The following is a 24,837-nucleotide window of genomic DNA, read 5'->3' as shown; positions in this document are numbered from 1 at the left end:
AAAGGTCTTTCAGAAAGAGTTTGAGACCCAGAGTGGCACATACCTCCAATGGTGATGGCATGCTGGGTCATAACCTTAGAAGGCATTAGGAGAGAAGCTTCTGCTCTGCACTCGTTGGGATGGAGAGGATTACCAGCTGAAAATGCTGGAGAAACACATGTTTAGGCAGTTGCAAGGTGACAGTGGGCCACAAGGATGGGATTGGGCAGAAGATGCTGATGTGGGGTGATAAGAACTTGCTTGATTTGGGTGGGCAAATGAACCCTGACAGGGAGGTGGTGTAATTCATTTTTTATTGTCAGAGAAATAAACTTCAGGGATAGGGAAAAGCTGTTTAAGCTGCTGGATCAATGTTGGCATGAAAACAAATGGATAAAAGCTGTTCAGGAATAAGTGTTAGGCTGAAAGTTTTTTTACTACTGGAAGAGCTCAGCTCTACAGTTAGAATTGGATGTGGAGGCTGAGGGAGAGCACTGTCAGTATGTCAGGCTCTGTTGCTGTGATTGTGATTCTTGGATATGATACCTGTCATGGAGGGCAAAGCTAATCTCTGAACGTCTTTCCTGCTTGCATCTGGTGGTGGGTTATCATAATTGTGTCATGTGCAAGGAGAATAGGGGAAATTGTCCCTTGCTGTCATGGTTTTATAAGTGCTGTATGGGAATATGTGCTGAACTGAACTGCTTCTTCCCCAGGGTGGAGAATTCATGTCATTAAGCAAAGTTTTAATCTTTGCTGTATCTTTAGTCTATGAATATCTCTGCTGTTTTGGTCACTTCTGAAATTTATTCTTATTTTGTTTATTTTTCCCCTAGGTATTTTTATGGCCTCTGTCACAGTGGTGTCTCAGTGTCTTCCAGGCATTTATGGATTTATTCTGAGAACGTTCCTGTGAGGTAAGGAAATATTATCACTTGGTTTTACAGACTAGGAACTGAGGCAGAGGGAGACAAAAGTTGCAGGAGTCTTGTAACCCAGCTACCTATCTCTGGCTTTTTTTCTTTCTTTCTCTTTTTACTTCTTTGGGTTTTTTTTTTTTGTTTGTTTGTTTGGTTTTTTTTTTTTTCTCTTCCCTTGTCTCAGTTTTAGTAATCTGCAAGGAGCTGGGAGGACCTGTGGAAAATATGATTAGGGATACTGGTGTCCTTTTTTTAACATTGTTACTTATGAGTTGAGATTCCTTTCTAAAAATATCAGCAGATCTGTTTATGTTAAATGATTAGCGTGTTTAGACTTCCACAGATAAGCTGCCATGCCTTTTTCAGTTAATAACTCCTTTATCCTACCTGTCTAGGCATGTGGCTGTTGAATTCTTACCCTGCGTAAGCTAATGCCATCCCAATCACCTAAAGCAATGCCAAGAATTTCATCATCCATGCAAAGATCTGATTCATGTCAAGACAGGTGTAAAGTTTCTCAAGCACACTTAAGTATAATTACTGTTTAACTTTATTTTTCAAAGATCTTTCCAAGCCGGCTGAAATGTGCAGCTTTGAGCTCCCAGATTCTCCCAGAAATTGGATTTCAGTGCCTGATTAGTGATGCTGATCTCTTTCCAAAGTATTGCAAACTTCCTGACACATATGTGCTCTGAATTACAATTTAGATCATAAAATCAAGTATCATGAATAACAGCTTGAAAAATGTCTTTTTCCCCTTTTAAGTAAGGAATTTTAAAGTTAGGTCTCCCTTGAGCCCTTTTTTGTCTTCAAGATGGTATTTAAAATGTGACTTTTACTACTTAAAGAATTTTCTTAGAGTTACAGCAATGTTACAAGTTAGAAATACACCGGCAGACTATGAGAAATATTTTTATTTATGTTAAAATCATCAAAATTATTAAAAATATAACATTGCAAAGAAATATTTAATACTATCTTTCTAATTTTTCAATCTGTAAATTACACATACTAGATCACATTTATGCTCTTTATTAGTGTGTATTACGTGTCCTTGTGTCCCCAAGAATAAGGCCCTAATGACTCATGAATTCAAAGTGTACTAAATAAAATTAAAGAGCTGGCCAGTGACCTTAACAGTCTATTAGGCTATATGTCACTCAGCCCAGTATTTGTTGAGTGTGGAAGAGTAGCAAAAATTCATTAGCTAAGATGCTGATGCTTGAAACAGGCAAGATTTCTCTAGTATCAGAATTGGTGGTGCTGCTTAAATGGAGATAGAAGCACAAATGGTAGATATGTCTGTGTATGTGTGTTGAAAGTACTCCTGGTGTGGTCCTGGGGCAAGGGAGAAAGCTGCTCCAGGGCCTTTGGGCTCAGAGCCTTGTGGAGGAGATCCTGCCAGCACCTGGGGCTGGGCTGGGCAGGGGCAGGTGCAGCTGGAGATGGTGCTCAGGGTTTGGGATGTGCTCCTTGAGGGGCTATGCAGAGACAATGCAAAGGGAGGGCTGCTTTCCAAAACCTTGTGTTTCACAGCAGCAGGGCAGGGAAGGATGTGTTGCTGTGGTGTGTGGCATGCTTGGTTTTCCTCAGAGGTGAGCCCAGGCTGGCATGATTGCATTTGGGCGAAGGCAGGAGGGTGAGCAGGGAGGCTCTGGGCTGCTGTGCTCTCTGAAGAACAGTTTGAATACTGGATCTCCTTCTCCCTTAGCTCAGGAGACGGGACATGAACAGGTGCTGAGTATGCAGAGGTGCAGACAGGTCAGAGCCCCTGTTGCCCACCAGCTTCCTTGCAGGCTCACCTGTCCCATGGAGCTGTCAGCATGATGCCAGGCTGGCAGTGGGCAGCAGGGCTGAGTATATCCCAGCGATGGGCAAGCTTGGTGACCTGCAAACCTGGACAGTATCTGAATTATGTAGCATCTGTATCTTAAGTTTGCATTTCTTAAGTAATCATCTCCATGTTGTTTTGCATCATGCTTGGAAGCATTCTAGAGCTTAGTTTGGAGATGGCCAACCCCCAGAGAGGGCACTACGTGGTGATAGAGCTGAACCAGGAGAAGTGCCATTACGCAGGAGCTGAGGCGGCAGCTTGGTCACGCAGCTCCTCAGCAAAACAGCTGTCCTTGAGGGCTTCTCAGTTTTATAGCACTTCTTTCCTGGTGTGTGCAGTTATGAATGCTTTCAGCTGACCCTGAGAAGGTCTTCTGTCATTCTTAAAGTAAATTCGGGTTTTAGGAAAGAAAAGATGACAGATTCAGTCAATAAAAAAATGTAGCTGGAAGTACAGTTTGAGTGGCATGCAGTAATATCGTTTAAAGTAAATCAACTTTCTGGAACATAAATTGGGCAGAATCTCCCTGTTCTAGGTCATGGTTTATCTGTAGGGTTTTCTTTTAAAATAATTTCCTTATTAATGATTTGGGGGGAGGAGTCTGAAAGCCTGGGAACAAAGTGGATGAATGGGAGAAATAAGAAAAGGAAGCCTTTTCAATCGCATCAAGCTGAATCTAAAGCAACAAGGAATGATGTTACAGGAGAACACCTGAAGATAAACTGTAACCTAGATTAGCAGAATACAGATGAAGTTTTCAGGAGTTTTGAGACATCACTCTGTCCTGAAGCAGTCTTTTGTCATTAATTTAAACTAAAATTGTTATATGGTTGCATTTTCAGGGATATACAAAAATACCTATCCATTTGAATATTACAGTCATGAAGTTAAGAAATTTATTAAAGTGAATACTGCTTGAAAATATTAAAAGAAAAACAAAGTTTAGATTTTTCCTTTGAACTGGCTATTGCTAGTGATGTGCTGTATATCTATGTGATCATGGTTTGTGGGATTTTTATGCAAGCAGCATTACGACTGGAAATGCTGTTGAAACTGTGACTTCTACATTATTAGTTTTTTTCATTCTGACTCTAAAGTGTAAAAATGTTGTCATTAGGTTACATTGTCCTCTCACAGTACTTGGAACATTTTTATTCTTTAGTTTATTTACATTTTAGAAAATGTGTTATGAAAATGTGATACCATATTCTAATTGAAGGGTTGTTTTCTGCAATAGACGTTACATATTTTTACAAAACGTTGGCACAAAACTTAACGTGATTCAAAGTGATTTGTGTGTTAATGCCATATTGGCTGGAACATATTATAATTAATGCAAAACAGCGAGTTACCCCTTATTTTTCATTGTAATCCAGTGAACAGTGTTTTCTGGCTGTACTTAAATGACAGGCTCAAAAGGTCATTGGAAGAATTTGTTGGCGTAGTTCAGCCTTATTTATATGTGACTATGTATTTTTTTGACTTAACAGTCTTTGCAAGTAATTTTGTCTCACAAATAAGTAGATTGCTTTAATATATTGGAACCCAAAGGGCACAACTATTGGCCATTTACCTGGCTTCACATGATGAGTGTTGGAGAATGCATGTGGAGATAGAAGGGTGGGGTTTAAAGCTCCAAATTTGCACTTGTAAAATTCCCATCTGCTTTGTAGGTGTTTGCTTTAGCTGTCTACAGGGATACATATTTTCAGAAGTTTATTTATGAAAAAGAGGCTCAGGAGATGCTGGAGATGTTAAAAGATTTAACCATCTTTGCAAGATTGAATATGAGCTTTAGCCCTCTGGTCTTTTTCATTTCCTTTTTGTATTTTATGATGAGTATATTGGTAGGTGGCTTTTGTGTTGTCACTTCACCTGTTTAATTTAAATTTAGGTATCTGAGGGTTGTGCAATAAAGGTAGAATCTCCATAACTGGCAACATAACCTTGTCATCTTGCAGAGTCAGCACTTGCTCATGCTCTGGCGCAACGGCTTTGAATAGCTGCCACCCCATGTGTGTGTTTCCTAAACTCGAGTCAAGTGCTGAACTCATTAAAAATACATGCTATATAAGTTAATGTGCATAAGGAGTTTTGGTGCTGAGATCTCCTTTGAGGCTACATTTAACTCTAATTAACTCGGTTTCGTTCTGTCTACTATCAGCAGAGGCTTGGCTGAAACCCGCCAGTATTGGTTAAAGTGTGGGTTTGAAGTGGAGCCCAGCGGGGTGAAGGATTAAAAAGCACGGAGTTGTGACTGTGCTGGGGTTCCCAGTGCCTGTGCTGGGCACGAGCACCAGCTGTGGCATTCCTGGGGCGCAGCGCACAGCAGGTGGACACACATCCCATCCTACTCTGGGGCAAAACTCGGGATTTCTAAAGAGGCCTGAAATAATGAGGTTTGCTGAGCTGTGACTGAACAATTGCATGACACCAAACTCCTCTGACTAAAATAGAGTCTGAATTTTTCAACTAGTGGAATAAGGAACAGCAGCTGAGACTATCAGTATTTTACTGTTCTGACTGTTCTCTCTATTCATACCTTGTTTTTATTCATCATTAAGGATGAGATCCAGGGATTCTGCTAATTATGATCCGTTTTTTAGGGGAGGCAGGCAGCAAGACAGGGATTACTGAAGGTGGCGTTTGCAGTAGGGACAAGTACCAGCAATATATGGATTGGAAATATGGGGTGGGTTCTCTCTCCTTGTCAGCACTGGAAATCAAGCTTTATATTATGTCCAGTAAAGTAGGTTTCACTGAAAGCTGATTATAGTATTTTGTGAGAGAATGTTTTCAGTATATCACTCTGGAAGAAAATACTCACAGATTCATATTCAAGGGTAGGCTGCTGTATTTTGTGTAACTAGAAGAATGCATGGATTTGTTGTATTTTCATCACAGCTAGCAAAAGAAAATTATTTTTGCCCTTCTTTTGATTAGTACTAGGGTTTTAGTTTTGTAAAAGGATTTTCTGTAGAAGTACCAGGTAAAATGGATTCTGGATTTAAAGACCAGGTGAGATGGGATCCTCTGCCCAGCAGTTTTTGAGTGTTCATAATTTCTTGACAATTGGACCTTGTAAAATATTTCAAGATGGGTACACTAGAAATTGAGGCATTCAAATCATTAACTGCTTTTAAAAGTGACAGCCAGAATCTCCATGAACATTGCATCTTCTGCCTAGGGGATCACAGAACAGAGCCTTGATGTGTCTTTGAGGATGGAAGTGGAGCTGTTTAAGGAGTTACTGTGCTTCAGCTGAAATGTGGTAACAGCACACAGCCATGTCTAGTTCATTTTGCTGAGAAACAAAATAGAAATCACAGAGGATGATCTAAGGCTGTCTGTTTTGCTTTGTGTAGAAGCAGACTAGCAGTGATCCTGTAGTGTCTTGCCACGTCTCAGCCATGAGGATGGTAATTCCAGCTGATGAAAGGTGAATTACGGCTAGAACAGGTGGATGGATGCAATAAAATTGTATGTGCTTCAAGATACCTGTCTGTGTTCATGGAGGAGTGGGACTTGCTGTGCTGGTTTGGACCAGTGGTCAGTCTAATTCAGTACACTACCCCTGGCAATGATCAGTGTTGGATAACTTAGGCAATCCACAGGAAATTGTGCATTTGATTATCAAATGTTTCATCTACTGGGGAAATGTTGGATTATTTTTCTTTCTTTTGACTTAAAAAACAAAACTAGGCTGATTTAGTAATTGATAGAGTCCCTTTTAAAATGCAGTTAAAATTTCTCGTTAAATCTTCTTGCACAGACAATGAGTTTATTGACATTTCTTAGTGTTTTCCCTTCAGACACCCCAGCTTGAGGGTTGCTCTAAACCATTTGTGGTCCTCAGTCTAGCTCAGACCAATCTTCCTAAATGCTCTTCTGTACCTCCAAAAGGCCATAGTCATAGTACATGAATAGTGTGGAGTTGGTTTTTTTTTTTGCTAATGTTATAGCTGAAAGATAAAATATTAAATGGCTATCATGTAGTTATTGTATTTCTTGATTGTGCCTTCACATTAAATTAATTTAAACAAGGTGATAGGAGTAAAGTGCAGACTAGAAAAAGGATAGATCAGAAAAAGAAGATAAGATAGGTGTATTCAAATAGGCAGAGCCTGATGTAATTTGCCCTAGGGTACATCAGCAACTAGCCAAGCAACCTTTGAACCATTTACAATTCTCTTTTAGAAATTGGGAAGGCTAGGAGAGGTCCTGAAGGACTGAAAAGGGCAATGGTATTACCTCAGTTTGAAAAAGGGAGATCCAGGGAATTACAGACTAGTTAGTCTAATTGCCGTGCTTGGAGAATTGGAACAAAAATTTTAATCAGTTTCTAGAAATCTGGAGGATAAGAAAATAAGGACTCTGGGATAGCAGTACCTGTGATGTTACCATCACTTCAATAGTTTCTGAGAAAACCTCATGACATTTCTCTGGAATAAGGAAATATATGTATTTAATAATATGGTAAACAAATAATTGTTTAAGGACCATGTTTGAAGTGTAGTTAGCCATAATTTAATGTGAAAATCAGGGGAAGAAGGGAGATGGCATGAGGTGTGTGAATACACCCATGTTTGTCTTGGGCTGAGCTTTATTTGCTGTTCTCTTTACTGGTGTGGACGAGGGAATACTAACTAAATCTGCAAGTAAGTCCAGACTGAGGGGTGCTCAAGCACGGCAAAGCATAGTTCAGAGTTAAATGGCTATGTAGATTGAAAAGGCATGTGGAAATCTGCAGCTTACAACTTAATGAGTTGAAATGAGGAAATACAAAGTGGTGAGGACGTGGCAGGGCTGCACGGCACAGGAAGACTGCTTTGGGACAGGCACTGGATCATCACTTGTGCACAAGCTGACAGCTGCAGAAAGGACAAAAGCTGTGTCTGGAGTGGATGCCCAGGACTGTAGTTAAAGGTAATGGTGCTTCTGTCAGTGCAGCTGAGGCCCCAGATATGTTGCTGTGTCCAGCTGCAAGGATGGTGCATCAGGGAACGTGGGCTGGCTTTGGCTGAGGACTGGGATGACAAGTGGGTATTGTTGGCTCTGGGTCTGACCAGCCTGTGGGTGAGGAGACCAAGTGGTCAGTTGCTGTCTCAGCTAAGGGATGGACAAGAGGTGGTCCTAGTTAATGGGAAAGGTTGAATCCCACTAGTGGTCACAAGTATGAGGAAAGAAGGTCAAGCAAGGTGCCAAAACCAGATGAATTAGGCAGAAGACTGTGTGGCTGTGGACTGGAGAAGGGGATGTGTGAGTGGGGTCCAGGGGAGCTGTGCTTTCCAGGCATGGGGGAGGGAGAGTCTGAGCTATGGTCACCCACCCCTGGGCTGGTGGATGGGGTGATGGCAGTATCCAGGGGGAGCGTAATGAAAGGAAAAGAGGGAGAGTGCATGTGGTGCAGCAAGGAAAGTTCCTGTAGCTCAGCTTCAGCGTGAAAGGGTGTTGAGCAAGAGTCCAGAGAGCTTGTAATGCTTCCATTTTAGAAGGTATTCAGAAATCAGCTGGGCAAGGCTCTGGACAGCATGGTCTGACTTCAGCATTATTCCCACTTTGAGCATGGATTTGGACATGCCGAGGTCCTTTCTCACCTGCTTTATTCAGAGTTTTAATAAACTATTTCCTTCTTCCTTATCTTTAGAGGTTGAAATATTTGAATGATATTTGTCTCAGGCGAGTGGCAGTGCTTCTCCAGGTAACCAGCGGTTCAGAAGGGCCAGATACTACAGGGATTGCTTCCCTTAGTGTCTCTTAATAATGTAAAAATGTTTGTTTTCTCAGTCATGTGTCAAGAGGAAACAGTGTAATCAAATGTTTAAATTTCTTCTATGCTTCAGCATTTTCTTTGTTAGAAGCACCAGTGTATTTTCTGGGCCACAGGTGTTTAAATTCCTAGCCTTCAAGAAACGTTTGTGTCAAGCACGTGGATTGGATTGGGTGCTTGAAGGAAATTGTTGCCTTGTAATATAATAAACACGTACCTAATCAGAGAAGCTGATTATTTCCCATCACAATAAATAGAAAACATGTGATCAGTGACATCAGCATCTATTTTTTCTTAGTGTTTTGCAAAAGTAATAGCTATGAGCTTGTAATAGTGATATGTAATCTCTAACATGCAGTGGTTAAATATTATTATACATTGTCTGTGTTTAAAGATCAAGAATGGATTTTTAGGTAATGAAACATTAACTCTCAAGCTCCATTTTTGTAAGGTGACCTGTATTTTCTAAGGTCACCTGTAGAAAAGGGAATGTGTTGTCATCGGAATGGTCATCTGTTGCATGAACCTTAGCAAGAATTCCATGCAATTATTAGAATATTGAGAAATGGACACTTAAGGTTTCTGTCAAGGTCTGATTTAATCAGTTAAGAACATAGCCAGGCTGCTTGGCAGGGATCACATAAAGAATTCCCAAAGGCTCAGGGTCTGTCTAACTCATCTGTCCCATTTCCTTAATCATGTTGATGGCTTTTTTTTGTTTTGTTTTGATTTTGAAGCAGTGCTGTAAAGCTGACAAGGCCACTTTGTTCAGAGCTGTGGTGGTCCAGCGGTTGCTTTTTGTGGTACTGTGAAAGTCTGTAGGGTCACATACGTTACAGAGCTGCCCAATTTTCCCTGTTGGGACAGTTTCTACTGGCACTTGCACAGTGGCACGGAGACTTCAGGCCATATGTGTAATCTAAGTTAATTGTGTTAGATATTTGTTCTCCTTGTTTAATGTTTGTCAAAGTCTTGTAAATGAAGTTGTTACAGTGTGAAATTTTATGGTGTCCGAGTTGGAAATGATCCTGCTTATCTTGTTGACTTCCTTCCAAGCTATTTCTTGTGGTGGTTCCGCTTTGTAGGCCAGCATGCAGGAGTGGTGAGCAGGTCTTTCTCCTGAGTTTTATTTGATAGTCATTAACTCCAGATGGCAAATATGATTTTATGCTCTTGTAAAAGGTGTTTTATTCAAAAGGAGTTCTGTAACACATGCAGGGGTATTGAAGTTTTTGAAAACTTCAGTTTTATCTCTATTTCAGGACCACCGGTTATTACTGTTGCCAGGGTGGAGACCCTGACTGATGAGGCACACAATGAAGAAGGGCTGATACAATGTACACTAGAGATGGAATGACAAAAATGTCATATTTTTTTTCCAGATAGCAGTGACTGATCGGCTGTAGACATTCCTGACACTGCCTGACAGAAAGGGTTATTTTATCTGAAAACAGTGCAGTTACAGATGAGAGACCTCCTGAAAAACATCACTCACTTTTACTAGCGACATCCATCACTTCCTAATTATGGGTGCTTTCAGGTGGAGAAACAAGTTCTTTCCATTGCTCCTCCAGAGATTTTCTTGTCCTTCCAGCTGTAGCATAGGGTTAAAGTTGGCCTTTTATCCAGGGGAAGAGGGACCTGTGGATTAAATTAATGTATATTGATGTCTGTATGTGTTTGATGGGTATCCCACTGTTAAAGGAATGGCAGTGGCCAGTAACTGTGGAGAATGAATAATTCTTTGTAGTTTAACTCACCTGCTTTGAAGCACAGAAATCTGTTAAACTTATATGTTTGGAAGTCAGGGCTTTCACTGTCTTCCAAAAGCTGAGTCAGATCAGAGCAAGTAATGTGTCCAGTGAAGAGAAAAACCCCTGATCCCTGCTGCGAAACGGGAGTCTCTGAATCTCAGTTTCCTAACATATGCTAATTTTAGAAGCAAAAGCAAGGCTTCCCTTAATGGTCCAGGGGCTCTCACCCCTCTGGATGTCCCTGAAGCTGCCCTGAGCCATGGCACCTTCTTCCCCAGTTCCTGGTGGCTGCAGGTTCCTGCTGCCCCCAAGCATGGGGTAGGGAAGGGTCTTCTTGCATCTCCTGGCCTGGCAGACAGCACTTGTCATTGCTGACTTTTGGTCCGTGGCCAGGACACAGACTAAAGTGGGATTTTTTTCCAAAATGCTGAATCACCCTGACCTTTTCTCACTGAATTTGTTGATCCTGGTACCATACTGTAGAATTTTTCAGGATTCTATATATACAGTTTTTTTTCAAAGCTGTGTGCATTTTCAATACATTCTCTAGCACTGCCTAGAAGTCTGGTGTTGATTCCAAACCCTCTACTGCTTCCTTGCATCAGAGTAGACACTGGCAGCTGTATCCATTATACAGTGGTCTGATTGATTGGAAATCATTCTCTTCAGGAGCCCTTTCCATGCCTGGGTGTCTTGCACTCCAGTGTGCTTCAGCCCACCTTCTGTGCAGGGCTTGGGTTTTCAGCTCAGCTCTTAAGAAATTCACTTTCCTTTGCCATACTAGATAATTCTCTTACTGTAGTGTTACAGCAAGAGCAAGGCGGAAGCTTTCCTTTCTCTGTGTGATTCTGTTTACATACGGATAAAAATAACAGTTGGTTGAAGTATTGTTTGTTTTTGTGTATAGATGAGCTTTTGCTCCACCCATGAGTGTGCCTCCATGTATATTTCTTTGTATTTACTTTGTGTGGCCCATGGATCAGGCAGGTGTGGAGGTGCTGAGGATACCATAGCAGTATGGTCAGCATAGGTGCCTGTGTGCATGGTGTGGCCAGGGAATAAATGAGTATTTTCAAAATTGTTACTTAATTCCAGTGACTGCAGATGGCAAAGTATTTACAGTTGCTGGGGTAATCTCTGCTGCCCTGCTCTGCCTTTTCCCTTTGAAGAGTAGCTGCCTTGCAGCCCTTCCCTGGCTGCTGGTAATAGCAGTAATTAGAGCACACCTGGTAATGAGCACAGACGTGCTGTACCTTCTGCTGCCGAGGACACTGATGTCCTGAGGTTGGGAGTGCCCATTGCCGCTTAATATGAGCCCTCAATTTAAATATAGGCTCAAGGTTACAACCACAGTCCACAGATAAGGTGGGAGTGGACAGATCCATTCCCCAGGTACATCCCTGGCTTCCTCCTGAGAATTGTAAGTAGGACAGATACTGTCCTGTTGAACTGAGTTGGTATTCTTTTGTCCCTAATTTTGTAGTGCTACAGCAGGGCCTTTTTGCAAGAAGACCCAAAGGCTATGTCTTTTCCTTCAGATATAAATAGGCAATGAAAATGAGATGAAAGTAATTTAAACCAAAAGTGTAGGCTTGGTGATGGTGTGGTCCCCAGACTTGGCAAACACCCAAGGTGCAGGTTGTGGATGAGCATTGCTGATTTGTTGTATCTTCAGAGTTCTGGAAATAGCTCTGGATATCTTACACATTGAGTAAAAACCCTGAATGTTACTTAAGTTCCAGAGAAAGAATTGAATAAGTTTACCTTTTCCTGAAAGCGTGGTTCAAAGTTTAATTTACTTTAGAAAAAGGGGGGTGGGGGAAACAACAACAATAAAACCCACCTCAAACCCCAAAATACCCCATGCCCACTTTTTTGAAGTCTCAAAGACTGAAATGGATGGTTATCTATTAACTCTCCAAAGGCTAATTTGTGGGGAAGGTGGCTCCAGAGTGGAGGTTTTTGCAGGGAAAGTGTGGGAGAGCCCATCTGTCAATATTGTTCTTACAACTTTTCCAATGCTTTTACAAATTGATAGTCTGGGAATTGTCTCTGCTGCAGGTAAAGCCAACTTCAAACCCCTGCGTGCTGATATTTTATTGAAGTGAGATGTGAATGCTCTGGGGGAAGATGGCATTGTGAGATAAAGGGCTCTGATACATGCATATAGCTTGAATGTCATCTTACAAAAAAGAGATAAAGCAGATGTTAATTGTAAAATTGTACTTTATATACACTCTTTTCTTATTGAAGTTATTTAATTCAGCATGTATGAACACATATGAGGTCTGCGTGTATCCATCCTAAAAATGCATCTTTGGAACCATTCTGTGATTATGTAAATATACAGTTTTAATAGAAGAGAGAGTAGATTTAGTAGTCTCTGATTAGAGAGAATATTTTTTCCAAGATGAGGAGTCTGAAATAACAGTTGATTTTATCATTTGTTTTGAAAGAGAGCATTGCAGGTACACATTTTCTTCAAGCTTTATATAAGCAGTCTGACAGGAATAGCAGTTTTAATCTGTTTTAGTGATGTTTTTCCAATATGAAAGGGGCCAAGAGATGCCAAAGTCTAAAGGTCTACTGGTCGTGGTTGAAGTGATGGGCGTTGTTTACAGAACATAGTGACTGGATAGCTGCCTCTTGCTAAGAGCATATGTGCGACCTTTGTTCTTGGTTTAAAGTATAATTAAGAAATACATGTCTATGTGTATTTAAAAACAATAAAACCATCCCATTTGCTGACTGTAAGGTATTTAGGCTTGGCAGATATGAAGCATTTCAGTGAGTGCTGGTGTTAACTGTTTTGTTATTACTGATGTTGAGATGCCTTTCTCCAGTGCAGCTAAAATGAGGTCAAATCAAATCTTTATTAAGTGTTACTCATAGGAGTGAGGTAATTGCCTGTTGTCTAATCTGTATAGGTAAAACTCTCATCTTTTTTTGGTCATCACAAAGTGAAAACTGAGAAATCCCAGCCTAACCTACCTTTTGCCTATAGTGCATGCCATGACTCTTGCAGATTTATTATGGCGATATTTAGTAGGCTTTGCTTCTTTGTCTTGCTCTGCTAGTTAAGGCTGTTTGCTTTCATCACATAGAAACCTCAGAGAGGCAAAGCTGTGGGCAGTTCACTTCTGAAATCCTTGAAGATTGACTTTAATTCTTTGTATCCTTCCTCAGTGCCTGAAATTTCTGTGGCAGTCAGGGTTTTAACACTGGTCGCTTTGTTGAGAAACCGTCTTTCTTACTCTGTTGTTTTGAGTTGTTACAGCAGGAGCTTTTTGCTGCTCCGGCGTTTGATGCTGTGTGTCTGCAGCCCCTTTCTTACGTGGGAAACAGAGGAAATATATGACACATGGCAGGTTTGAAGGGAGCAGCTGGGAGTTGCTTGGAGGTTTTGGAAGTGCAGATCTAATGTGCTAGATGCCTTTCGCAAAGCTGTGCTGTCAGCCTGAGGTCCATAGGAAGGCAGTGCTTTCACTACACCTAGGGCAGTGATGAAAACAGCCAGCAGGGCTCTGGGGTTGGTAGGGCCTCGCTGCTCCTGGAGCTCCCTGCCCAGACCTGCTGGTCTTGTCTTTCTGCATGCCCCATTTGCTGCTGACCTCTGCCTGAGGGGCGCTTTGCCCTCTCAGTGCTATCTCCCTTCATCCCTCCTTACTGCCCAACAGCAGCAGCAGAGCATATGGATGGGTTTGATGGAGAAGGGTATTCAGTGCTGCTCAGGCACTGGGGTGGTCCAAGTGTGCTGGTGCTTTGGCAGGTTGGGCACACAGGAAAAGTGCTGGTGAGGCATTCCCCATCCTTAGCCCTGGGCATGCCAGCTCTGCAACAGCTGAGCCATAGTGACCGGGGGTCTAGCTGGACAGGGCTCTGTGTCGCACTGAATTAACGTAAATATTTTCAATAATGTGTTTATGTGCATAAATATATTTTTTTCTAACAGCTGCAGTTCTTGAACCACAAACTGCAAAGGGAGTAATGTCACACCTTTAAAACAGAGGAGGCAAGCAAAGGAAATTCCTTAATTTAGCCTCTTTTACATGGATTGTGAAACTTGATAAACAGCTGCCTTAGCATATGGGAGGAAAAGGGCATCAGTAAGAAGGGGGAAAAGATCTGAAACCAAATATCCCATCTCATTCCTCTTACAGCAGAATATCAGCTGGAAAGAAACCTAAGCTCTTTATAAGAGGTTAAGCAATAACATTGTGAGAAGTGGGTATTTCTTCTCCATGCATACAGCCACAGTTTGCTGACAACATGAGAAAAGGCCTCTGGTGTATAAATGTCTGGTTTTACCTTGTGGTGAAGGAACTCCAGATCTACTGTCAGTACTGTGCACTAACCATGGTGCAGACCTCCTTTTTTAAGGGTTGGTAATAAATAGAAAATGGACAACTTCCAGAGAATTTATTAAAGAGGAAATACATTCTTAACTTCTTTTTTGGCCCACTTGGAAGAAAATCTAGCCAGGGATCTTTCTCATCTCTCTTGTTGCAATCCACAATTAACGCCCAGACCTTTTAAAGGCCATTAGTACAAGGAACAGAAGTTAAAAGAAAACAAAGTCTTGTTTTCAGTTGCTTTCTCACTTAATTCATTTTGGATTCAGTGCATGAACGACTTGTAGTTCACCGAGGGTCTGAGTCACAGGATCAAGGCTACAATGGAGGTATTGTGATCACCTTTCTCTTTCCACCACCCTGTGCAGCTGAGTTGAAATCCTCTTTTTTGGCATCCAAGCTGTTGCTTTGGTGACCAATTATGACTCCAGAAGTATACATTGTGGTCTCACTCAATAGCTGAAAGAGCATAAGGAAGAAGATAAATGTGTTCAAACACAGCTCTGTTTTGCAAGCCTTCAAGGTGATTCAGAATAGAGCGGTTGGCATGTTTGATTTAACGTGGTGTATCAGCGCAGTGTTAAGGATTCAAATGTCAGTGTTACAAATCCAGAAAACATAATTAAAGGTGATTTAGCACTCAGAATGCTGTGCCCTTTACATACACATTATAATTACCTCTAATTTTTGTTAGCATGGAATTCTCGGTTTCTTTAAGCGGCACTGTTTCTCTGCAATTATTTAATTTTAGGAATCATTACACGTTAATCACTCAAACCTTTGTTTTCTAGAAACCTAAGATGCAGTCTGTAATTTTGGTTTAGTGAGTGCATCTTGTGCTCCTTTATCTTATTGATGGTCCTCAAAGTCTTCATATGAACCCAACAGAGCTGTATAAAGTATTTTGGGAAACAAGAGGGAGTTTTATGACAGTGACATGGCAGGGGTGAAAGAATGAGAAAAATGGTAAGCTCTATAAACACTTGACTGTAGTAGCTCCTTTACAAGTAAACGAGGAAAAAAGATAAGTGTGCAAATACAAGAAAAAAGTGTAATTTTAAGGAAAATAATAATGTGTGATGGTTAGGCAGAATTTTCTTTCTTTGAACATTTTCAGCAGTGGTATTTGCAGGATTCTTTCATTGCTTCCCAGGATGTTTAATCTTCTTTTCTTTGTGTGGTTGGTGAAGTCCCCGGGTTGGAGATGTGTTTGTGTTCAGACACCCCTGTCCATGTCCCTTGCACTCACAAGTGACAATTGTAGTGTTTTGTCACAGTCACAGCTGGTGACTGTGTCCTCTGTAACATGCTGACACCGCAAGTTACTAATGCTTTTCCTGGGCTTGTGAGTGGTTCTGCTATCCGTGCTGGGGACATGCTTTGTTAGTCCTCCCCAAAGGCTGGTGCTTATATTCCCTTGGTAAAAGAAGCAGCATTTCAAGCACGCGTTCAAAATGAAAACTCTCACAGATCTGGCAGGTGGAACAGTATCACTAATAGCAGCAGATACTTAAGTAGCCTATTTTCATAATCCCACAGGTAGTTGTTAAGAGCATTTTCTTCTACTGGGAGAACAGCTATCCTTCTGTTGAGCTTCTTGTCAGCTATCTCTGTATTTATGACCTTAATGGAGTTTCTAGCAATCATACCAAGATATAGTAGGCTCTGTGTATATCCATAATTCAGTATTTTATTTTACACTTAATAGCATTTCATGTTGGTGTAGAGGAGATATTTGGGCTGCATCTGTACTGGTAACACAGACCTTTCCCATTTCCTCATAAATGTTCCTTCCTTGGTGGTGAATCTAAATTTAGACTAGCTTCGTAGCTGCATTTTGCTCTTCTAAATGAGATGATTCTCTTGGGCTAGATGGCATCTGCTGCAGAAGTGGTAGCTAGGGCAGAATTAGTAAATCAGCCTTTTCAAAGTGTTTTCCCAAAATCTGCTATGTGGAAGAGTATAGATTGACAAACTGGTAACTTCTCACTGGGGTTTATGGAAATTATTAAGTCAATTACGGAGTGCAAGAAAGCTGTACAGTGCAGCTCATTTTCTTTTCCTTGTATGGTTTTTAAATACATTGCAACAGTTTGGAACTGGGAATGGCATTTTAAGAGACGCTTTGGTGCCACTGTGAGTGCAAACCCCACATCACTGAAGAACCAGATTGTGCAAAGGATTTCAGAAGCTGATAATAAAAGACTGTGCTCATTGGTGATACGGGAGTAACAACTATGTTGCAAGTCAGATCACAATCTCATTATTTCAAAACAAAAGTTACCTGGGATACATATTCTTGTTTTGATCAATAAGCCAATCTTGTGAAATATCAGAGTTTTGCCAGGAAGAATTAAGACTTTAAAATAAAGCATCTGTTGCTGAAATCTGAGCCTCTGATCTCTCTATTTAATCATGTGGCAAAAAAAAAGAGAGCTATAAAATTCTCTAGGTTATTTAGTTTAAAAAATACCCTTTTTTGCATGTTGACCAGCAATTTGTAGGCTGAGATCTGATTGTTGTGACTTAACATTCTATTAAAGCTTTATAAAAATGAGCATTTTGGTAGGGTACAGTCTTGTTGCCTTGAACATTTGGTGTCTAGAAAGCAACATGGAAGGATCAGATGTAAATCATGCTACCTTAGATTGTTCTTGTCAGAGTTTTCTGATTAACAGTTTGCTCTGAACCACTTCCCAAAACAAATGGGAAAATGTTTTAAGAACTTTTGAGAATATAATCCGCATTCCATGGGTTGTTCTGTGTGTTTTTCTCCATTTGTTGGGGGAACTACAGGTCCTGTCTTGCCTCTGCACTGGCATCAGTTGTGATTCCCAGGTCAGAGGACAGGGCACAGACACAGCCTTTGGTCTGGCTGAGAAAGGAGACAAATCCTCAAAAGTATGTTTTCAAAGAGGGGCTGTTCTCATTCTTAGATCTTTGTCACATGTGCTGCTTGAAGGAACTTGGTCCAGGTGAGCTGTAAATTCTGAAAACTGTGGCCTCTTTAAATTTCTCATAAAAGGTAAGGAAGCATGTGACAGTGCCTCTGATCTGAAAGAGAAAGTGATTTGCTGAAACACAACAGTTACCAGAAGATTCTCCTTCTGGAAAGCTGGCAAAGGCTTTAACCTCCTGGCAGTGTTGATGATGAGGGAAGAGCATTGTTCTGGCTGTGGTAGAGTGCTGGGGTTTTCCTTAAAGGTCGTTTCCTGCAGTGGGACATGAGTTTTTAATTTTTTTTTTTTTCTGATGTTATTAAAATGTAGCTATAGACCCTAGGTGGGAGATTGTTTTGCAAAGGAAAATCAATCAAAACACTGCCTTGAAATATTTTTTAGAGGTTTTACAGTGTGCAATAATTGGACTGCTGTGGTAGACAGAACTTTTCTTGCAGAGATGATCTGGACTTCACCAGTCTCTGCCCATCTCCTCCTGCTTACTCTAAACCTGTTTTGTCACTAGCAGCAGGGTAATAAATCAGGAGACTGCTTCAGGTCAAAGAGAATTGTATTATTTTTCTGCCTCCTATTTATTTTTAACTTGGACTGGTTCCTTGATGCAATCCATGGCACAAAACTATTGATGCATCTGGGGAGGTGACTGGACTTGGGCACTGTCACTGCTTAAGCCCTCAGTGTTGCTGAAAGATGTGCTTAGCAAATTATTGCCTTGATTACAAGAGATTATTATGCTGTTACACTAGAGACTGTTGGGAAAACTTGGGGACTATGTACCCTGGTAGCAGTGAGCTCTGTTGATGTCCAAGAGTCCTCTGCTTCTCTTAAAAGAACCTGCTATGGGTTTTGAAAGCACTGAAGTAGAAGTTAAACTATCTTAAAGCACATGGTTGCACTCTCAAAGGTGTCAATGCTAGTACTGACCTATTTTTCTGAAGAGTTTTGGCGCCATGAAGTCAAGTCTCAAAAAAAAGAGCTTTTTTTCCTTTTCCCTCTCTCCTTTGTAGATACTGGGCAGTTGACTTTCAGTGATTTGTCAGTGATACTGTTGCTTAAAGCTTTTTTTGGATGAACTCTAGATTTTTGTTCAAAATATTTGAAGTATAAAGATGTAACCTCAAAACAAATTGATATACTGGCTCTGTAGTGAAGGCTTGTGATTGATACAATTTTCAGCTTGAAGAGATCTTGCAGGTTCTTTTTCCAGAAAGTGCCTGCACTGGTGGCTGCATTTGCATCTTGCTGTCAGTGTTATCCGAGGAGACAACTGGTCCTTACAGGAATAGTACTTTAGTGGTTCGAGATGGGCAGTGAAGACTCTTTGGTTGTCTATTAAATCTCTTGGAGGGCATCAACTTCTAGACAACTGGAAAATAATGGGAGGTAGTTAGATTTTTAAACTTTAATTTTAAGGAATAATTTTCATTTCATTATTGATGAATAATGCTGAAAGCATATTTGTTCATATTAACCGGAAGCTGGCTGATTGTGCCCTCTCTTGAAGAAGAAGTAGGGACATGCTTTTTAAACTTCGAGAGCAGATCTATGCTGAATCTCAAATGACTAGACTCATACACGTGTAAAGCACCTGGATATAGTAATAGCAGTCATTTTATTCTGCAGATTTCCTAGCAAAAATAAACTCAATCTCATTGCTATGTTTTTATTAAAAATTTCAAGAAAGATAAGATATCTTACCTTTATCAGCTCCCCACTCCCTTGGCACAGTCATGCTGTGCTCCTTATGATGAGATTTATCATTAAATGGTGATTTTTAAGTTGTTTATATGACAGATAGCATGCTGTACTCTGTAATATTACTTTGCTTTTTACCTTCCATCCAATGATCTGAACTTGGCATTGCAAAGTACTGGTCCTACCTCTTGTTTACAGGTAGCAGAGCTCTGTAACACAGAAGTGGAGAAGCGTGTTCAGTATTAAGGAATATCTTAAAGGAACAACTAATTTTTTTTTTAAAGATCTTTTCTGGGGCTGTAGTGTTGAGGCAGTACCTGGCACAAAGGCATGATGCTTTACCTGGGAGAAACCTGTGGAGTAAAGGTATCACCACCAATGCCTATCTTCTTTTCTTCATGCTATTGCTCCATCCCCCTGAGAAGAAGATTAGGCATTAGTGTTTCCTGGTCATGAGTAGAATTATTGGTGCTTTTCCTTCATTTTCCCCTTCATGAGATGCGGGGGATAGATATTTTAAGGCTGCATATGCCCTACAATCACATCAGCCAAGAGCGTGTAGGGACATCAGATTCAAATTCTGTACATGGTGTGGGAGCAGTGATGTGCTTTGGGGGGCACAAGGGGGACGAGGCTGTTGCTCCCTGCCCTTGTTGGACCTGGGGCTCTGTCACGCCATCAGTGCCAGCACAGCCAGCCAGTGGAGGTGGCTCTGCTGCACCTCGGCTTGCGGGGTGCGCTGGGCTGCAGTTTCTTTGGTTCACTTAGACACTGAACTCTAATGGCCAGGTGGTGCTGATGTTGAACCAGCAGATTTTGGGGTAAGATAAAGGTACACAGGTTTTTTTGTTGGGTTTGTTTTTTTTTTTTTTCCTTGCACAAAAGAGGCTGAAGCGGTTTTGTGTGAGACATGTAGGAGGATGGGTGAGAATCAACATTTGCCAAGCAGAAAGGGATAAAATCTGGTGGAATAACAGAAACTTTCTGTGAAGCTAAAAGAGAGGCAATAAATAAAAAATGAGACCCCTGAAACCTAAAGAGATGTGCAGGGGAGGAGAGGAGAAGGGGAGCCACAGCATCTTTTTATAATCTGAAGTCAGTTCATGCAGATCAAGAAGTGTGCTTCTAGAGGCCACATGAGTGTCTCTGAATAATGTGTCTCTGAATGTTTTGATGATTAGATTGCTCTTTTGTGTGTGTATGTGTGCATATTACAATAATTTTCCATAAGTACTTGGTCACTGAGGCATTCAAGCTGTGCAGCAGTTTGGCAGTACGTGCTTTGCTAAGTCAGTGGGCAAGCATTGTACTGGCATTTGAAAGTTTTTTTTTCTTCTCTCTGAACTTTGGGTTAAAAGCAAGCTCAAGACAAAACTGGCTATGAGGCCCAGGCAGTGCAAAGGTGTCTGCAAAGTGTTACATAAACAGTCTTTACAGTCTTTGCTTATAGCTAGTTGGTTCATTTTTTTCTACGTGTCAGAGTATCTTTATTCTTGTGAGGCTGTGTGGCATCATCCACTTAGCAGGGAGGTATAAGACAACAGAATAGTGTATGAGGTTGTTTTCAGCTGTCCAAGGGGTAAGCATTTTGCTGGAGAGAAAGCAAAACAAAACCAGCTTTAAGGGCTGTTGGTTTTTTTGCGCTTCATAGGAGAAAGTGTTAAAAGTCTAAATTACACTTTTCTTGATTTTTTTTGGGCAGGGGTGTTGCTGAGAAATGTGTGTGTGTGTGTCAGTGGTGTATTTGTAAGAGAGTGGCTGCAGGAGCTCAGAGGTCTATTTAATTCTTCCCTTCCATTAGCCCATGAAGCAAAACGAGTGGGAGGTCTGTGAAGCCAGATCAGTGTTGATAAGGGAAAACACAGTTCCCAATGCAAAGATTTAAAAACTCTCTTTAATACTGCAAGAAGGTGTGACTGGGTGTGGGGGCCAGCAGTACTCAGGCTGGAATCAAGCACATCTCTCAGGGTCTTGTGACAGGGCATATACAGAGCAGTGCGTCCCTTCCATGTTGTGATAGCTGTACTGGGTATCAGTCCGGATTCCTCCCATACTGAGTCCAGATTTGCTCAAGTCAAACATGATTTGGGTTCAGGATAGTGGTACTTGCGTGAAATGTCATGTGCCCAAGGTTGTGAGAGGCTAGGCTAATAATCCAGACCTAGTCTTCTGACTTGGGGCCCTGCAGATCTGAGCCGGAGGGCTGTGCAACAAGCACCGCTGTCTTTGGCCATGTGGATCACAGCAGCGCTGCCCTGGGCTTCCTCATTATAAAACAGGCAACTCAAAACCCCGAGATTTTCCTCTGTGTGGACCTGAAATTGAGTGCTTGGGGTGTGGATGTTTCTGGCCTTGGTGAGTTTTTAGGAGGATGGTGTGATTTTTCTGAAGAGGGAGCCCCGTGGTTCAGGGAAGATCTGGCTGGTGTGTGACTCTGTTCATGGTTTGTTTCCCTCTCCGAGGTATCTTTGTTTCTGTTTAGTATTCTGCCTGCTGTGCTGAGACCTGGGTGTTGTTTAATCAGTTTGGTTCTGATTGCTTCCTTGTATCCATGGGTCTCATCTTGAATTCAGTGTTTTGCATTACAAATAGGCTCTCCAGAGATGGAGAGGATATATAGCTCCATCTGCCACATCCAGTTTTAGCCCTTTTTCATGGGGCCCTGTTAACAGGTGACATGCACGGTCCAACGAGATTCCAGCTAATTGTTGATGTGTAATTAGGAAGATGAGTGCTGAGTGGACCCTCTTCTGCAAAATGGAGGAACTGCTGCAGAGATGGGGTGTACTGGCAGGACCTCCTGGTGCAGCCCCCATGCTCACTCCATCCCGGAGCCAGCCTTGGAAATGAAGGGTGAGATGAGGCACAGGAGCTGGATTATTCTGTTCGCGTGCTGCTTCTAAATGCCAGAGGAGACACAGGGAAGTAGATGTATCATTTGTTCTCTTTTGTTTTGTGACATTTGGATGACAGTGTTCTTGAAATGGTCATTTATGCTGTTACTGCTGTGAGATGGAGGTTAGTCTAAAATCAGTATGTGGAAGTGCTAAAAAATACAGTGTTTATGCACTATCAGTGGATAGATGACTATTTTGATTTTGTAGCTCATTGTTCTGCTAGAGCAAAACCTCTTCTTGCTACAGGATTATAGGAGAGAAACTGTATATTTTTAGGCTTTTCTTAAGGTAGAAAAACTAGAATTTAAATAGTTTGCAGCCTTTTGTTCCAAAGTGGTGGTATAAATTGTTTGCACTTAAAACTTAAGGTTTAGTATAATTTTAAGATTAAAATTAGTCCAGATTATGTTTGCGGGGTAATTTTGTTTTTATAGAAGCCTGGTAACTGGAGTAAGCATCTATGTTTTCAAGATAGCAGTATTTGCTCTTTAGAGTTTCGTAGTAGATTTTGTTTGTTTATTTTTCTGGTTTTAAAAATCTGTTATCACTAAATAGTGTCAGGGAGGCAGAGTGTTATCAGTTTACAGTTGGGGAATGTAAGGTGCAAAGATGAATGCACTTGACAAGGCTGTGAGAGTCCTTGCACTTGAAAGCAGGGTTTGAGCTCCGGATCTGCCTGGCTTCTGCAAAAACAGCCACTCTGCTCCACTGTATCAGATGGAAAAGCAAAGCACAATAGGGGTGTTGGAGACTTTAAAAAGAAAATTACAATACATTCACCATAAAATATGTGCATAGTGTCATTTTTATAGAAATATGTATATCCAGATGTAAAATACACACAAATGATATGTGAATATATGTGCACATTTTGTTTAGAAGTCCTTTGGAAAGAAACTCTTGGCAGCATATCTCTGTTGGAGTCAAGTAGAAGAAATGAGATATGCTGGTTAAGTAAAATCTGGAGAGTCACAGCAGCTGAGGCTGCAGTCTCAGTGCAGAGGAAGCACAACAAGATCTCATGCACTGGCTCATCCCTGTTTTTAGGGAAACTTTTTTTAGGTTTTATAGCCCTGTGCTGCTGTCTCAGAGCATGGACAAAATCTGGTCATCCAGTGTAGGAAGGCCCCAGGGAAGGAGCTTGTGAATTATGTTTTGAATGCAGAGAATGGGTTTGTATCCTCTACTTTTAAGTATGTATATTCTTTTGTATACTTGATGACTTGGACAGTTGAAACTAAAAGCTTCCCTTGAAACAATATATTGAGAGATGAAAGTTTTGAACAAGGGCTCTGGCAGGTAGTTCTGAAACACAAGTGTAGTTTAAAGCTGTTCTAAAACAGCTGTAACGACAGTACTATCATATATTGCTGTCAGAGAAAAACACAATTTCTTCCTCTGTGGGGAGAGGGAAATAGCTTGTTAACAGCTACAAACTTACCTCCTGAGATTTACCTCCTCAGATGAAGTGTTATGGAAAAGTGTGAGGCTTTCTTATCAAGTAGATATTGTTAGCTGTATTTGTTACTTGCTTTGCTGCCAGGGTTAATGAGGTGACTGGAGGCCAAGTAAATGTAATGTATTCATAAGTAATGGTATTAAAAATGAAGCCTGAAAAGGCTGTCTGGCAGTCAGTCTGGGGTCCCCCTTTTCTCACCATTCCACTTGGAGATAAGCTGTGAAGAAGAGCATCTGTGAGAAGCGGGAGGTGAGGTAAAAATGTTTAAAGTTGTAGCTTACTGTTTAATTTCCAAACAACACTAGAAGTGCTGGTGCCTGTTTGGTAGTTTATTAGGGAGTGTACTGTGAAGTTGTTTCAGCACAGGCAGCTGTGGTCTGTCAGAGTTGCACTTACCACTCACTTCCCACAGCTTATGGAAGCTGATGTCTAACTTGACCCAGTATTTCTGCTGATCTTGAGTTGTGCATAACAGTTCTCAGCAGAAATATAAACTTATACAATTGGATATGAAGTCTTATGTAGCAGCCTGGTGCAAAACATGGGTGGGGTGAATTTTATTAATATTTATATCCATAAAAGTTAATTCTAGAGATTGTAAAGGGTGAGAGCATAGTAGATTTATGATGTTTCATGAAAAAGATGTCTGCATCTCCAGTTTTAGAAAGAATTATGTTGAAGTGTGGCTTTTAAATTATTATTTAGGCTGTTTTGCCATCCCCCTCATTTATGGGGTGATGCTTTGTGTTTTATAATGTATATTTTTGTTTTGATTCATTCTAGTTTCACAGCTATGGCCTTACGTAATTGTTCTGAATAACGTATTCTGAATAAACGTCTGTTTAGGTTACATCAGCAGGGCATTTAATGTCCACACAACTGCTAATCATTCTTCAATTTGTGCAATTAGAATAAAGCTTGGGTCATAAGTGGTAGAAATATGAGCAGGTCTGATGCTGCTATGCTCTTGTCTGCTCATGGTTTATGTGCTGCAGAGGTGATTCTAGTCTGCTCCTGAGCCAGGGTGTATTTACTTCAGCTTAATTAAGCACCAGCCCTCCCAGTGCTTCACCTCCTAGTGCAGTCAGTGATCTTGATTCATTGGTTGGTCTGGAAGAAGATAACAACCATGGCATAAAGGATGGGGTGTTTTTTCTTGCTGGTATGTGCTCATCACTGCTAAGTGCTTCCATTGATTACAGCAGCATGAACACAGC

At 41.1% G+C, this 24,837-nt stretch overlaps 1 protein-coding gene across 15 annotated transcripts in view; it reads left to right on the top strand.

Moving 5' to 3' along the window:
• PTPRF (protein tyrosine phosphatase receptor type F) overlaps positions 1-24,837 on the top strand; it is a 375,029-nt gene that overhangs the window by 88,054 nt on the left and 262,138 nt on the right. For all 15 annotated transcript variants that reach the window (XM_072932782.1, XM_030278944.4, XM_030278937.4 and 12 more), the window contains exon 2: positions 816-896. The gene's annotated coding sequence lies outside the window, so the exon portion shown is untranslated. The remainder of the gene's footprint in view (positions 1-815; positions 897-24,837) is intronic.

This window comes from Taeniopygia guttata, chromosome 8 (assembly GCF_048771995.1).
Source record: "Taeniopygia guttata chromosome 8, bTaeGut7.mat, whole genome shotgun sequence".
Classification (NCBI taxonomy): domain Eukaryota; kingdom Metazoa; phylum Chordata; class Aves; order Passeriformes; family Estrildidae; genus Taeniopygia; species Taeniopygia guttata.
Note: the sequence above shows the minus strand (reverse complement) of the source record. Positions and strands in the feature narration are given on the sequence as shown.